We start from the raw sequence: 13,518 nt of genomic DNA, 5'->3' as shown, positions 1-13,518 counted from the left end.
TCGCGTTGTAAGTATAGATTCTGAACCAACAGAAATCCCTTCATACAAACGTTTTGGTTGTCACAAGTAACAAACCCCTAAATAAATTGATAACCGAAATATTTAAACCTCGGGTCGTTTTCTCAAGGAATTGCAGGGAGGTGTGTTCTTGTTATTGGTCATGAGTTTTGTAAATTGGGGGTTTTGAGAATGAGGAACAAGTATGATAAATGACAAATAAAATAAATAAATGACTGTAAAATAAACTCTTGGCAAGGTATGAGAAATTGGAAGTCCTATCCTAGTTATCCTTATCAATGATGATGAAAATTGAATCTTAATTCCACTTAGTTAACCTCTGCTGGTGCGAAGGAAGGTCAAGTGGCTAATTAGTTTGATCTTTAAATCCTAGTTAATTCCTAGAAAAAGATTGGGATTATAGAAGTTCAAGCTAATTAGCAAAGATAGTGATTATTGATCACGTTGAGTTTGATAACTCAAGAGTTACTGATTTCTTAACCAAAGCCAGGAATGTAGAAAGCTAAATTAAAATCATAAATAACTGGAATACCTCAAATAATATTCATTCAAAGCAGTCAAATCTAACATGGAAAATATTCATAAGCCAACTGGGCAACATAAATCAAACATAAATAAAAGCATTAAAGTATCTCAAAGTAGAAGAGAGGTCAAAATAAAGGAAGATTGAACATGATATGAAGAGTTGAATTAAATCCTTAATTTCTAAAAAATCCTAATTTCTAAATCCTAAGAGAGAGGAGAGAACCTCTCTCACTAAAACTACATATAAACTATGAGAGGTAACTAATTGGCTAGCTCCCTTTTTCTTTCGGATGTATTTCCCAACTTCATAACCTCTGGTCTGTACTTTCCGGACTTGGATTTGGGCCAAAAAGGGCATCAAAAATCGTTGGGATCACTTTCTATAATTTCTGGTGCGTGGCCTCTATCACGCGTCCGCGTGGGTCACGCAGTCGCGTCATGTGGAATTTTCCTTGTCACGCGGTCGCTTCAGTCATGCGTCCGCGTCATATGCGTTTCGCTTGTGGTGCGCGATCGCGTCACTACCATTTTGCGTTAGCATGTGGCCGCGTCGCCCATGCGATCGCGTCGCTGCCAGTTTCTTCAAAAACTCCGTTTTATGCTTTCCTTCCATTTTTGCATGTTTCCTTTTCATCCTTTAAGTCATTCCTGCCTTAGAAGATCTGAAATTACTCAACACACGAATCACGGCATCGAATGACAATAAAAGATAATTAAAATTAATACTTTTAAAGCCTAGAAAACATGTTTTTCACATACATCTCATAATAAAGAAGGGAAGGTAAAACCATGCAATTTCACATGCATAAGTGGGTGAAGGATTGAACAAAACACTTAAATTCAGCACAAATTATATCATAAAATATGGGTTTATCAACCTCTCCACACTTAAACAATAGCATGTCCTCATGCTAAATCAAAGATAAAGAGTAAAGTAAAGTGGTGGAATCTCATGCAATGTAATCTATTCTAAATGCATCTACCTAAATGAGTCATGCAAATCTAGTTATTATCCACTTATATATAAAACCTTACATGTAGTTAAATTAATTCACATTCTCAAGGAATCATATATGCATAGCCAACCTTAGATAATGTTAAGGCCCTTTTACAATTGAGATGGATAAATAAAATATTTTTCAAACTTGCAAGACAACTAATAATAGAAGTAGAGATATATGGTTATGAGCTATTGAACCCTTACTGGATTTTGTGTTTACTCTTTAGTCACTCAGTGCTTATTGGGTTAATCACTCTATTCTTCTTTTTATTCTTGTTTTCCATAACTTTGTTCTTCATCTATCCAATCAACAATTATAGAATATAGGCATACAAAAATTATGAGGTCTTTGATTAAGGTTAATGGGGCCAAGGTAAAGGTAAGGATATATGTATAAGGCTAAGTGAGCTAATTAAGTGAATCCTTGATTAGTCTAAGATCTCACCTAACATACATATTTTGTAAAGCAAAGCTTCTTCACCTATTTTCCCAAATTTCTCCCATTTTTATATTACATGCTCATATTCTGATTTTTTTTTACACATGGTAATTAATTTATTTTGACTTCACATGAGCATGCTTCCCAAATTATTTTCACATAACTTGTTTAATTTAATTTCCTACTTTTCTATCATTCCATGTTCCCATAAAGTTTCCTACACTTAAATTTTACACAAAATCTATCTTAAGCTAACCAAGGATTCAACTTGGGATTTTTATTTTGTTTTTCTGCTTAAGGCTAGTAATGTGGTTATAAGGAAGAAGGGGATTAAAAGGCTCAAGGGGGCTAACAAGGGTGATGTAAAAGGTAGGCTAATTTGGGAGTGGTGAGCTAGAATCAAACAATGGCCTCAATCACTTTCTTGGTATGTATCTATGTTCTATAATCGGACGTACAGATTAAAACAAAGTAAAGAACACCAGAATAAATAAGAAGGGCGGAACACACAGGAATAAAATATTATAGTTTAAATGCAACCATACAATTAAGCTCAAAACTCACAGGTTGTGTGTTCTCTAACTCAAAAATCATATATCACTTATATATGTCATGCAGGTAGAAATCAAGAGTTCCCATTATTCTCAATGTAAAATATATATTGGATGGCTTTAAACTTTCAGTGTTCCTCCTTGATGAAATGTTGTTAACTAACTAACATGTAATGCTATATATACAACGTGTGGATTGTTTTTATTCTGTTAAAGTTTCTAGCTTACTTCCTTTTTATTTTCAATCAAATCAACTATCATATGCTAAAAAGGGTAAACTATACTAATTAATCCACCTAAAATATAACTAGTAAACTAATGTGCAACTCAAGCTAAAATATCCAAGATAGTATACATATAGCTCAAAATGCATAATGCAAAAAGTACAATAAAAAGCAAAAAGAGAAAAATATGCAAAAATACAGAAAATGAACAAAATAAGAAGAGAGTTTGTAGTGGTTCACTAAAATAAATATATGCCAGAGATGGCAACTTCCCCACACTTAAATAATAGCCTCGTCCTCGATGCTCACTCAAGCTGGGTGTGAAGGAGTGTCATCTCCGGAAGGATGGGCTGCTGGTGTCTCGATGGTAGGCTGAGGGTCTGCAGTCGCTGTGAGGATCGGAGGAGTGGTCTGCTGAAACAGGGGCTCTGTCTGTAGAGGAATCTCCGGATCTACAGTCTGTAGCTGGTGGTGCTCCTCACGATGTGGTGCTGTGAGGCTGGGACCTCCCTGCTCAGCCTGGGTAGGTGCTTCCTCATGATCACTCACTTCCTCTTCAGAAGTGTCGGAAAGCGTGTCGGGCTCAGAGGGAATGTCACCACCAGAGTGGATCATCAGCTTGAGGTGCTCATAACGTCGCTTGTGGCAACGCTCAGACCTCTCAAAAAGTCGCCTGGTGGGGCGGTCAGATCTCTCAATCTGCTGCTGGTGATGGCGCTCTATCTGATCTAGGCGGTCAAAGAGGCGGCTCACCAAACGGTAGACGGGCTCAGGAGCAGGTGGGGGTGCAGTGGGTGGTGCTGGACCAGTAGGGGCAGAAGGGGTAGCTGAAGAAGTGGCGGCCTCAGTAGTGTCAGTGAGAAATGGAGGACGGTAGCCGAAATCCAGGAACTTCCGACTGTGAGGGATGATCTTTCGGCACTCTACGGTAGGTGGCTTTTCATCAACAACCTCCCAAGGTACCTCAGCTCGGCGACCCAACTAAGTAATCAGGTAAGGAAAAGAGAGGGTGCCTCTAACATGGACCCTGGCCATGTAATGCCGGATGAAGCGAGGTAGATAAAGGTCCTTACCCGTCATCACACACCAGATGAGGGTAATCATGGCAGCTGGCACCTCTGTCTCATGAGTACTTGGCATCACATAGTTGCTCAGAATCTGTTGCCATAGACGAGCCTCATCATTCAGATATATAAGCCTGATTCCCTTTGGTACCAATGTACTTGTACCCATAACCCAAGGAACAGTAGGATCAAGGGTGATGTCCTTCTTCACTGCATCCCAATCAAACTTTATAAATCTCATATCTTCCTCAGCTCTCTGGTAACCATTTGGCTGATCTGATTTAGGTGGAAGATGGAGGATTTCTTCAATTGCTTCCTCAGTAACCTGAATCTGTTTGCCTCTGAGCTGGACTGCATCCAGGGAAGAGAGAAAGCAATTACTGTAGAATTCTCTAACCCAGGATGAATTGACCTCAGTTAGGTTCCTCTCTAGGAAGAACCAGCTTCTTTATTTGATCTGATCTGAGGTGTACTGCTGAAGTTCTTCTGGAATTTTGAGGGTCCTTTCCAGGAGTAGGTTCCTGCCGGTGGCAAAGGTTAGGTATTTCACCTCACAGTATTTGTTTGTAAATTTTATCGGGTCAGCTGAAGGTACCAACTGATTAGCCTTTTTCTGCGGGGTAAAGTTCTTCTCCCGCCAGGAATCATCATGTAAAATGCCCAGGATAGAACCAGAGGATTCATTTCTTTTCCGTTTGCCAGTGGTAACTTTGCCCTTTCCCTTGCCTTGAGAGTCAGACATCCTGAAAAACAGAATATCTAAGATATAATTGAGGAGTAAAAGCAGGAAAATAGGAAGGCAAATAACAAGATAAGCAGTAAGTGGCAAAGGAACAGTAGGTGATGAGCGGATAATTTATACGCTTTTTGGCATTGTTTTTAGGTAGTTTTTAGTAAGTTCAAGCTACTTTTAGGGATGTTTTCATTAGTTTTTATGTTAAATTCACATTTCTGGACTTTACTATGAGTTTGTGTGTTTTTCTATAATTTCAGGTAATTTCTGGCTGAAATTGAGGGACTTGAGCAAAACTCTGAAAAAGGCTGACAAAAGGACTGCTGATGTTGTTGGAATCTGACCTCCCTACACTCGAAATGGATTTTCTGGAGCTACAGAACTCCAAATGGCGCGCTCTCAACGGCGTTGGAAACTAGACATCCAGAGCTTTCCAGCAATATATAATAGTCTATACTTTATTTGGAAATTGACGATGCAAATTGGCGTTGAACGCCAAGTACATGCTGCTGTCTGGAGTTAAACGCCAGAAACACGTCATGATCCGGAGTTAAACGCCCAAAACACGTTATAACTTGGTGTTCAACTCCAAGAGAAGCCTCAGCTCGTGGATAGATCAAGCTCAGTCCAAGCATACACCAAGTGGGCCCCGGAAGTGGATTTATGCATCAATTACTTACTCATGTAAACCCTAGTAGCTAGTCTAGTATAAATAGGATAATTTACTATTGTATTAGACATCTTTTGACAGTTTAATCTTTTAACTGTTTAGTCTTTGATCATTTGGTCTTTTGATCATTCAGGGGGCTGGCCATTCGGCCATGTCTGAACCTTTCACTTATGTATTTTCAACGGTGGAGTTTCTGCACACCATAGATTAAGGGTGTGGAGCTCTGCTGTACCTCAAGTTTCAATACAATTATTATTACTTTCTATTCAATTCTCTTTTATTCTGATTCCAAGATATACGTTGCACAACACTTTGATGAATGTGATGATTCGTGACACTCATCATCATTCTCACCTATGAACGCGCGTGACTGACAACCACTTCCGTTCTACTTTAGGCCGGGCACATACTGGTGCGCGAAATTGTGAACAATACTTTTCACAACTCTCATAATCCCCGGTCATGAACCCCAAAAACTTGGTAGTTCAATCCCATGGCATTACACAACTTCGCACAACTAACCAGCAAGTGCACTGGGTCGTCCAAGTAATACCTTACGTGAGTAAGGGTCGATCCCACGGAGATTGTTAGTATGAAGCAAGCTATGGTCATCTTGCAAATCTTAGTCAGGCAGACTCAAATATATATGGTGATGAACGAAAATAACATAAAAGATAAAGATAGAGATACTTATGTAATTCATTGGTAGGAACTTCAGATAAGCGCATGAAGATGCCTTCCCTTCCGTCTCTCTGCTTTCCTACTGTCTTCATCCAATCCTTCTTACTCCTTTCCATGGCAAGCTCGTGTAGGGTTTCACCGTTGTCAATGGCTACCTCCCATCCTCTCAGTGAAAGCGATTGCATATGCTCTGTCACAGCATAGCGGAATTCAGCTGTCGGTTCTCGGTCAGGCCGGAATAATATCCATTGATACTTTTGCGTCTGTCACTAACGCCCCACCTGCTAGGAGTTTGAAGCACGTCACAGTCATTCAGTCATTGAATCCTACTCAGAATACCACAGACAAGGTTAGACCTTCCGGATTCTCTTGAATGCTGCCATCAGTTCTTGCCTATACCACGAAGACTCTGATCTCACGGAATGGTTGGCTCGTTTGTCAGGCGAGCACTCGGTTGTCAGGCGATCGACCATGCATCGTGCAATCAGGAATCCAAGAGATATTCACTAGAGCCTTGGTTGCTTGTAGAACAAGAGTGGTTGTCAGTCACCTTGTTCATAAGTGAGAATGATGATGAGTGTCACGGATCATCACATTCATCAAGTTGAAGAACAAGTGATATCTTGGAACAAGAACAAGCGGAATTGAATGGAAGAACAATAGTAATTGCATTAATACTCGAGGTACAGCAGAGCTCCACACCTTAATCTATAGTGTGTAGAAACTCCACCGTTGAAAATACATAAGCATAAGGTCTAGGCATGGCCGAATGGCCAGCCTCCCAATGATCTAAGATAGCATAAAACACGAAGATAGCTACCCCGATGATATCTCAATACAATAGCAAAAGGTCCTACTTATAGAAAACTAGTAGCCTAGGGTGTACAGAGATGAGTAAATGACATAAAAATCCACTTCCGGGCCCACTTGGTGTGTGCTTGGGCTGAGCAATGAAGCAATTTCGTGTAGAGACTCTTCTTGGAGTTAAACGCCAGCTTTTATGCCAGTTTGGGCGTTTAACTCCCATTTAGGTGCCAGTTCCGGCGTTTAACGCTGGAATTTCTTGAGGTGACTTTGAACGCCGGTTTGGGCCATCAAATCTTGGGCAAAGTATGAACTATCATATATTGCTGGAAAGCCCAGGATGTCTACTTTCCAACGCCGTTGAGAGCGCGCCAATTGGGCTTCTGTAGCTCCAGAAAATCCACTTCGAGTGCAGGGAGGTCAGAATCCAACAGCATCTGCAGTCCTTTTTAGTCTCTGAATCAGATTTTTGCTCAGGTCCCTCAATTTCAGCCAGAAAATACCTGAAATCACAGAAAAATACACAAACTCATAGTAAAGTCCAGAAAAGTGAATTTTAACTAAAAACTAATAAAAATATACTAAAAACTAACTAGATCATACCAAAAACATACTAAAAACAGTGCCAAAAAGTGTATAAATTATCCGCTCATCACAACACCAAACTTAAATTGTTGCTTGTCCTCAAGCAACCGAAAATAAAATAAGATAAAAAGAAGAGAATATGCAATGAATTCCAAAAACATCTATGAAGATCAGTATTAATTAGATGAGCGGGGCTTTTAGCTTTTTGCCTCTGAACAGTTTTGGCATCTCACTCTATCCTTTGTAACTCAGAATGATTGGCTTCTTTAGGAACTCAGAATCCAGATAGTGTTATTGATTCTCCTAGTTAAGTATGATGATTCTTGAACACAGCTACTTTATGAGTCTTGGCCGTGGCCCAAAGCACTCTGTCTTCCAGTATTACCACCGGATACATACATGCCACAGACACATAATTGGGTGAACCTTTTCAGATTGTGACTCAGCTTTGCTAAAGTCCCCAATTGGAGGTGTCCAGGGTTCTTAAACACACTCTTATTGCCTTGGATCACAACTTTATTCTTTCTTTTCTTTCTTTTTCTCTTTCTTTTTTTCGGTTTTTTTTTGTATTCACTGCTTTTTCTTGCTTCAAGAACCATTTTTAATGATTTTTCAGATCCTCAGTAACATGTCTCCTTTTTCATCATTCTTTCAAGAGCCAACCTTCATGAACCACAAATTCAAGATACATATGCACTGTTTAAGCATACATTCAGAGAACAAGAGTATTGCCACCACATCAAAATAATTAAACTATTATAAAATTCAAAATTCATGCAATTCTTTCCTTTTTTCTCAATTAAGCACGTTTTTTATTCAAGAAAGGTGATGGATTCATAGGACATTCATAACTTTAAGGCATAGACACTAAGACACTAATGATCACAAGACACAAGCATGGATAAACATAAGCATAAAATTCAAAAAACAGAAGAATAAAGAACAAGAAAATTAAAGAACGGGTCCACCTTAGTGATGGCGGCTCTTTCTTCCTCTTGAAGATCCTATGGAGTGCTTGAGCTCCTCAATGTCTCTTCCTTGTCTTTGTTGCTCCTCCCTCATGATTCTTTGGTCTTCTCTAATTTCATGAAGGATGATGGAGTGTTCTTGATGCTCCACCCTTAGTTGTCCCATGTTGGAACTCAATTCTCCTAGGGAGGTGTTCAGTTGCTCCCAATAGTTTTGTGGAGGAAAGTGCATCCCTTGAGGTATCTCAGGGATCTCATAATGAGAGGGGTCTCTTGTGTGCTCCATCCTTTTCTTGGTGATGGGCTTGTCCTCATCAATGGGGGTGTCTCCTTCTATGTCAACTCCAACTGAATAACAGAGGTGACAAATGAGATGAGGAAAGGCTAGCCTTGCCAAGGTGGAAGACTTGTCCGCCACCTTATAAAGCTCTTGGGCTATGACCTCATGAACTTCCACTTCTTCTCCAATCATGATGCTATGAATCATGATGGCCCGGTCTAGAGTAACTTCGGACCGGTTGCTAGTGGGAATGATTGAGCGTTGAATGAACTCCAACCATCCTCTAGCCATGGGTTTGAGGTCATGCCTTCTCAATTGAACCGGCTTGCCTCTTGAATCTCTCTTCCATTGTGCGCCCTCTTCACATATGACTGTGAGGACTTGGTCCAACCTTTGATCAAAGTTGACCCTTCTTGTGTAAGGATGTTCATCTCCTTGCATCATAGGCAAGTTGAACGCTACCCTCACACTTTCCGGACTGAAATCCAAGTATTTCCCCCGAACCATAGTAAGATAATTCTTTGGATTCGGGTTCACACTTTGATCATGATTCTTGGTGATCCATGTATTGGCATAGAATTCTTGAACCATCAAGATTCCGACTTGTTGAATGGGGTTGGTAAGCACTTCCCAACCTCTTCTTCGGATCTCATGGCGGATCTCCGGATATTCACCCCTTTTGAGTGAAAAGGGGACCTCGGGGATCACCTTCTTCAAGGCCACAACTTCATAGAAGTGGTCTTGATGCACCCTTGAGATGAATCTATCCATCTCCCATGACTCGGAGGTGGAAGCCTTTGCCTTCCCTTTCCTCTTTCTAGAGGTTTCTCCGGCCTTGGATGCCATAAATGGTTATGGAAAAACAAAAAGCAATGCTTTTACCACACCAAACTTAAAATGTTTGCTCGTCCTCGAGCAAAAGAAGAAAGAAGAGAGTAGAAGAAGAAGAAATGAGGGAGAAGGGGATGGCTTTGTAATCGGCCAAAGAAGGGGAGAAGTGGTGTTTAGGTTGTGAGTGGTGGGGTAGGTGGGGGTCCTATGGGGTCCACAGATCCTGTGGTGTCAAGGAAAAGTCATCCCTGCACCAAATGGCATCAAAATCCACGTTTTGAGCCATTTCTGGCGTTAAACGCTGGGCTGATGCCCATTCCTGGCGTTTAACGCCAGGTTCTTGCCCTTTTCTGGCGTTTAACGCCAGTCTGGTGCCCCTTTCTGGCGTTAAACGCCCAGAATGGTGCCAGACTGGGCGTTAAACGCCCAACTGCTAGGCTTACTGGCGTTTGAACGCCAGCAACATCTTCCTCCAGGGTGTGCTGTTTTTCTTCCTGTTTTTCATTTTGTTTTTGCTTTTTTCATTGATTTTGTGACTTCTCATGATCATCAACCTACAAAAAAAGATAAAATAACAAAAGGAAATAGTTGATTATAAAACATTGGGTTGCCTCCCAACAAGCGCTTCTTTACTGTCATTAGCTTGACAGAGGACTCTCATGGAGCCTCACAGATACTCAGAGTCATGTTGGAACCTCCCAACACCAAACTTAGAGTTTTAATGTGGGGGTTCAACACCAAACTTAGAGTTTGGTTGTGGCCTCCCAACACCAAACTTAGAGTTTGACTGTGGGGGCTCTGTTTGTCTCTGATTTGAGAGAAGCTCTTCATGCTTCTTCTCCATGGTGACAGAGGGATATCCTTGAGCCTTAAACACCAAGGATTTTTCATTCACTTGAATGATCAGTTCACCTCTATCAACATCAATCACAGCCTTTGCTGTGGCTAGGAAGGGTCTGCCAAGGATGATGGATTCATCCATGCACTTCCCAGTCTCTAGGACTATGAAATTAGTAGGGATGTAATGGTCTTCAACTTTTACCAAAACATTCTCTACAAGTCCATGAGCTTGTTTTCTTGAGTTGTCTGTCATCTCTAGTGAGATTTTTGCAGCTTGCACCTCAAAGATCCATAGCTTCTCCATTACAGAGAGAGGCATGAGGTTTACACTTGACCCTAAGTCACACAGGGCCTTCTTGAAGGTCATGGTGCCTATGGTACAAGGTATGGAAAACTTCCCAGGATTTTGTCTCTTTTGAGGTAATTTCTGCCTAGACAAGTCATCCAGTTCTTTGGTGAGCAAAGGAGGTTCATCCTCCCAAGTCTCATTTCCAAATAACTTGTCATTTAGCTTCATGATTGCTCCAAGGTATTTAGCAACTTGCTCTTCAGTGACATATTCATCCTCTTCAGAGGATGAATACTCATCAGAGCTCATGAAAGGCAGAAGTAAGTCCAATGGAATCTCTATGATCTCATTTTGAGCCTCAGATTTCCATGGTTCCTCATTGGGGAACTCAGAGGAGGTTGGTGCACACCCATTGAGGTCTTCCTCAGTGGCGTCCACCTCCTCTCTTTCCTCTCCATTTTCGGCCATGGTTATGGCCTTGCACTCTCCTTTTGGATTTTCTTCTGTATTACTTGGGAGAGTACTAGGAGGGAGTTCAGTAACTTTCTTGCTCAGCTGTCCCACTTGTGCCTCCAAATTCCTAATGGAGGACCTTGTTTCAGTCATGAAACTTTGAGTGGTTTTGATTAGATCAGAGACCATTGTTGCTAAGTCAGAGGTATTCTGCTTAGAACTCTCTGTCTGTTGCTGAGAAGATGATGGAAAAGGCTTGCCATTGCTAAACCTGTTTCTTCCACCATTATTGTTGTTGAAACCTTGTTGAGGTCTCTCTTGATTCTTCCATGAGAAATTTGGGTGATTTCTCCATGAAGAATTATAGGTGTTTCCATAGGGTTCTCCTAGGTAATTCACCTCTTCCATTGAAGGGTTCTCAGGATCATAAGCTTCTTCCTCAGATGAAGCATCTTTAGTACTGCTTGGTGCATTTTGCATTCCAGACAGACTCTGAGAAATTAGATTGACTTGTTGAGTCAATATCTTATTCTGAGCCAGAATGGCATTCAGAGCATCAATCTCAAGAACTCCTTTCTTCTGACTAGTCCCATTGTTCACAGGATTCCTTTCAGAAATGTACATGAATTGGTTATTTGCAACCATTTCAATGAGCTCTTGAGCCTCTGTAGGCGTCTTCTTCAGATGAAGAGATCCTCCAGCAGAGCTATCCAAAGACATCTTGGATAGTTCAGAGAGACCATCATAGAAAATACCTATGATGCTCCATTCAGAAAGCATGTCTGAGGGACATTTTCTGATTAATTGTTTGTATCTTTCCCAAGCTTCATAGAGGGATTCTCCATCCTTCTGTCTGAAGGTTTGGACTTCCACTCTAAGCTTACTCAATTTTTGAGGTGGAAAGAACTTTGCCAAGAAGGCATTGACTAGCTTTTCCCAAGAGTCCAGGCTTTCTTTAGGTTGAGAGTCCAACCATATTCTAGCTCTGTCTCTCACAGCAAAAGGGAATAGCATCAGTCTGTAGACCTCAGGGTCAACCCCATTAGTCTTGACTGTGTCACAGATTTGCAAGAATTCAGCTAAAAACTGATGAGGATCTTCCAATGGAAGTCCATGGAACTTGCAATTCTGTTGCATTAGAGAAACTAATTGAGGCTTAAGCTCAAAGTTGTTTGCTCCAATGGCAGGGATAGAGATGCTTCTCCCATAGAAGTTGGGAGTAGGTGCAGTAAAGTCACCCAGCACCTTCCTTGCATTGTTTGCATTGTTGTTGTTTTCGGCTGCCATGTGTTCTTCTTCTTTGAAGAATTCGGTCAGGTCCTCTAAAGAGAGTTGTGCTTTGGCTTCTCTTAGCTTTCTCTTCAAGGTTCTTTCAGGTTCAGGGTCCGCTTCAACAAGAATGCCTTTGTCTCTGCTCCTGCTCATATGAAAGAGAAGAAAACAAGAAGATGTGGAATCCTCTATGTCACAGTATAGAGATTCCTTGAGGTGTCAGAGGAAAAGAAAAAAATAGAAGAAAGAGGGTAGAAGAATTCGAACTTGATTAGATAGAGTTCGAATTGTGCATTAAGAAGAAGTAGTACTCCATAAATAGAAGGATGTGAGAAGGAGGGAAGAGAATTTTCGAAAATTAATTAGAAAGATGTCAAAAACATTTTTTTAAAAATTGATTGATAATTTTCGAAAATTGAAAGTGGAGAAGAAATCAAGTGATTTTTGAAAAAAAAAATTTTGAAATTAGAAGTTAAAAAGATTTGATTGAAAACTATTTTGAAAAAGATGTGATTAAAAAGATTTGATTTGAAAACAATTTTAAAAGATATGTTTTGAAAACAATTTTTTAAAAGATTTGATTTTGAAAATCAATGACTTGTCTAACAAGAAAAGATATGATTCAAACATTAAACCTTCCTCAACAGAAAAGGCAACATATTTGAGATGTTCAATCAAATCATTAATTGTTAGTAAGTATCTTTGAAAAAGGAAAGAGATTGATTTTGAAAACATTTGATTGAAAAGATATGATTTGAAAAAGATTTGATTTTGAAAAACTTTGAAAATTTGAAAAAAAATTGATTTGAAAACAAAATCTTCCCCCTTTGCCATCCTGGCGTTAAACGCCCAGAATGGTATCCATTCTGGCGTTTAACGCCCAAAATGCACCCTTTTTGGGCGTTAAACGCCCAACCAGGTACCCTGGCTGGCGTTTAAATGCCAGTCTGTCTTCTTCACTGGGCATTTTGAACGCCCAGCTTTTTCTGTATAATTCCTCTGCAGCATGTTCTGAATCTTCAATTCTTTGTATTATTGACTTGAAAAGACACAAATTAAAAATATTTTTGGATTTTTAATAATCAAAATGCAACAAGAATGAAATAACAATGCATGCAAGACACCAAACTTAGCAGTTTGTATACTACTGACACTATATGAGACACATAAACACTCAAGCCAAAAGAATTCAAAGATCAGAGTAAGAAATCATCAAGAATTATTTGAAGATCCTTAAGATACATGAATGAATGTATGCAATTGACACCAAACTTAAGATGAGACTAGTGTC

The 13,518-nt window shown here is 40.1% G+C and overlaps 1 non-coding gene across 1 annotated transcript; it reads left to right on the top strand.

The window, feature by feature from the left end:
* Nucleotides 1-11,729: 11,729 nt before the first annotated feature.
* Nucleotides 11,730-11,837, top strand: LOC130977573 (small nucleolar RNA R71). The gene has a single exon (XR_009085259.1). It is a non-coding gene; the product is annotated as a small nucleolar RNA R71 (small nucleolar RNA).
* Nucleotides 11,838-13,518: the final 1,681 nt, after the last annotated feature.

This window comes from Arachis stenosperma, chromosome 4 (genome assembly GCF_014773155.1).
Source record: "Arachis stenosperma cultivar V10309 chromosome 4, arast.V10309.gnm1.PFL2, whole genome shotgun sequence".
NCBI classification, from domain to species: domain Eukaryota; kingdom Viridiplantae; phylum Streptophyta; class Magnoliopsida; order Fabales; family Fabaceae; genus Arachis; species Arachis stenosperma.
This window is presented reverse-complemented; position numbering and strand designations above follow the sequence as displayed.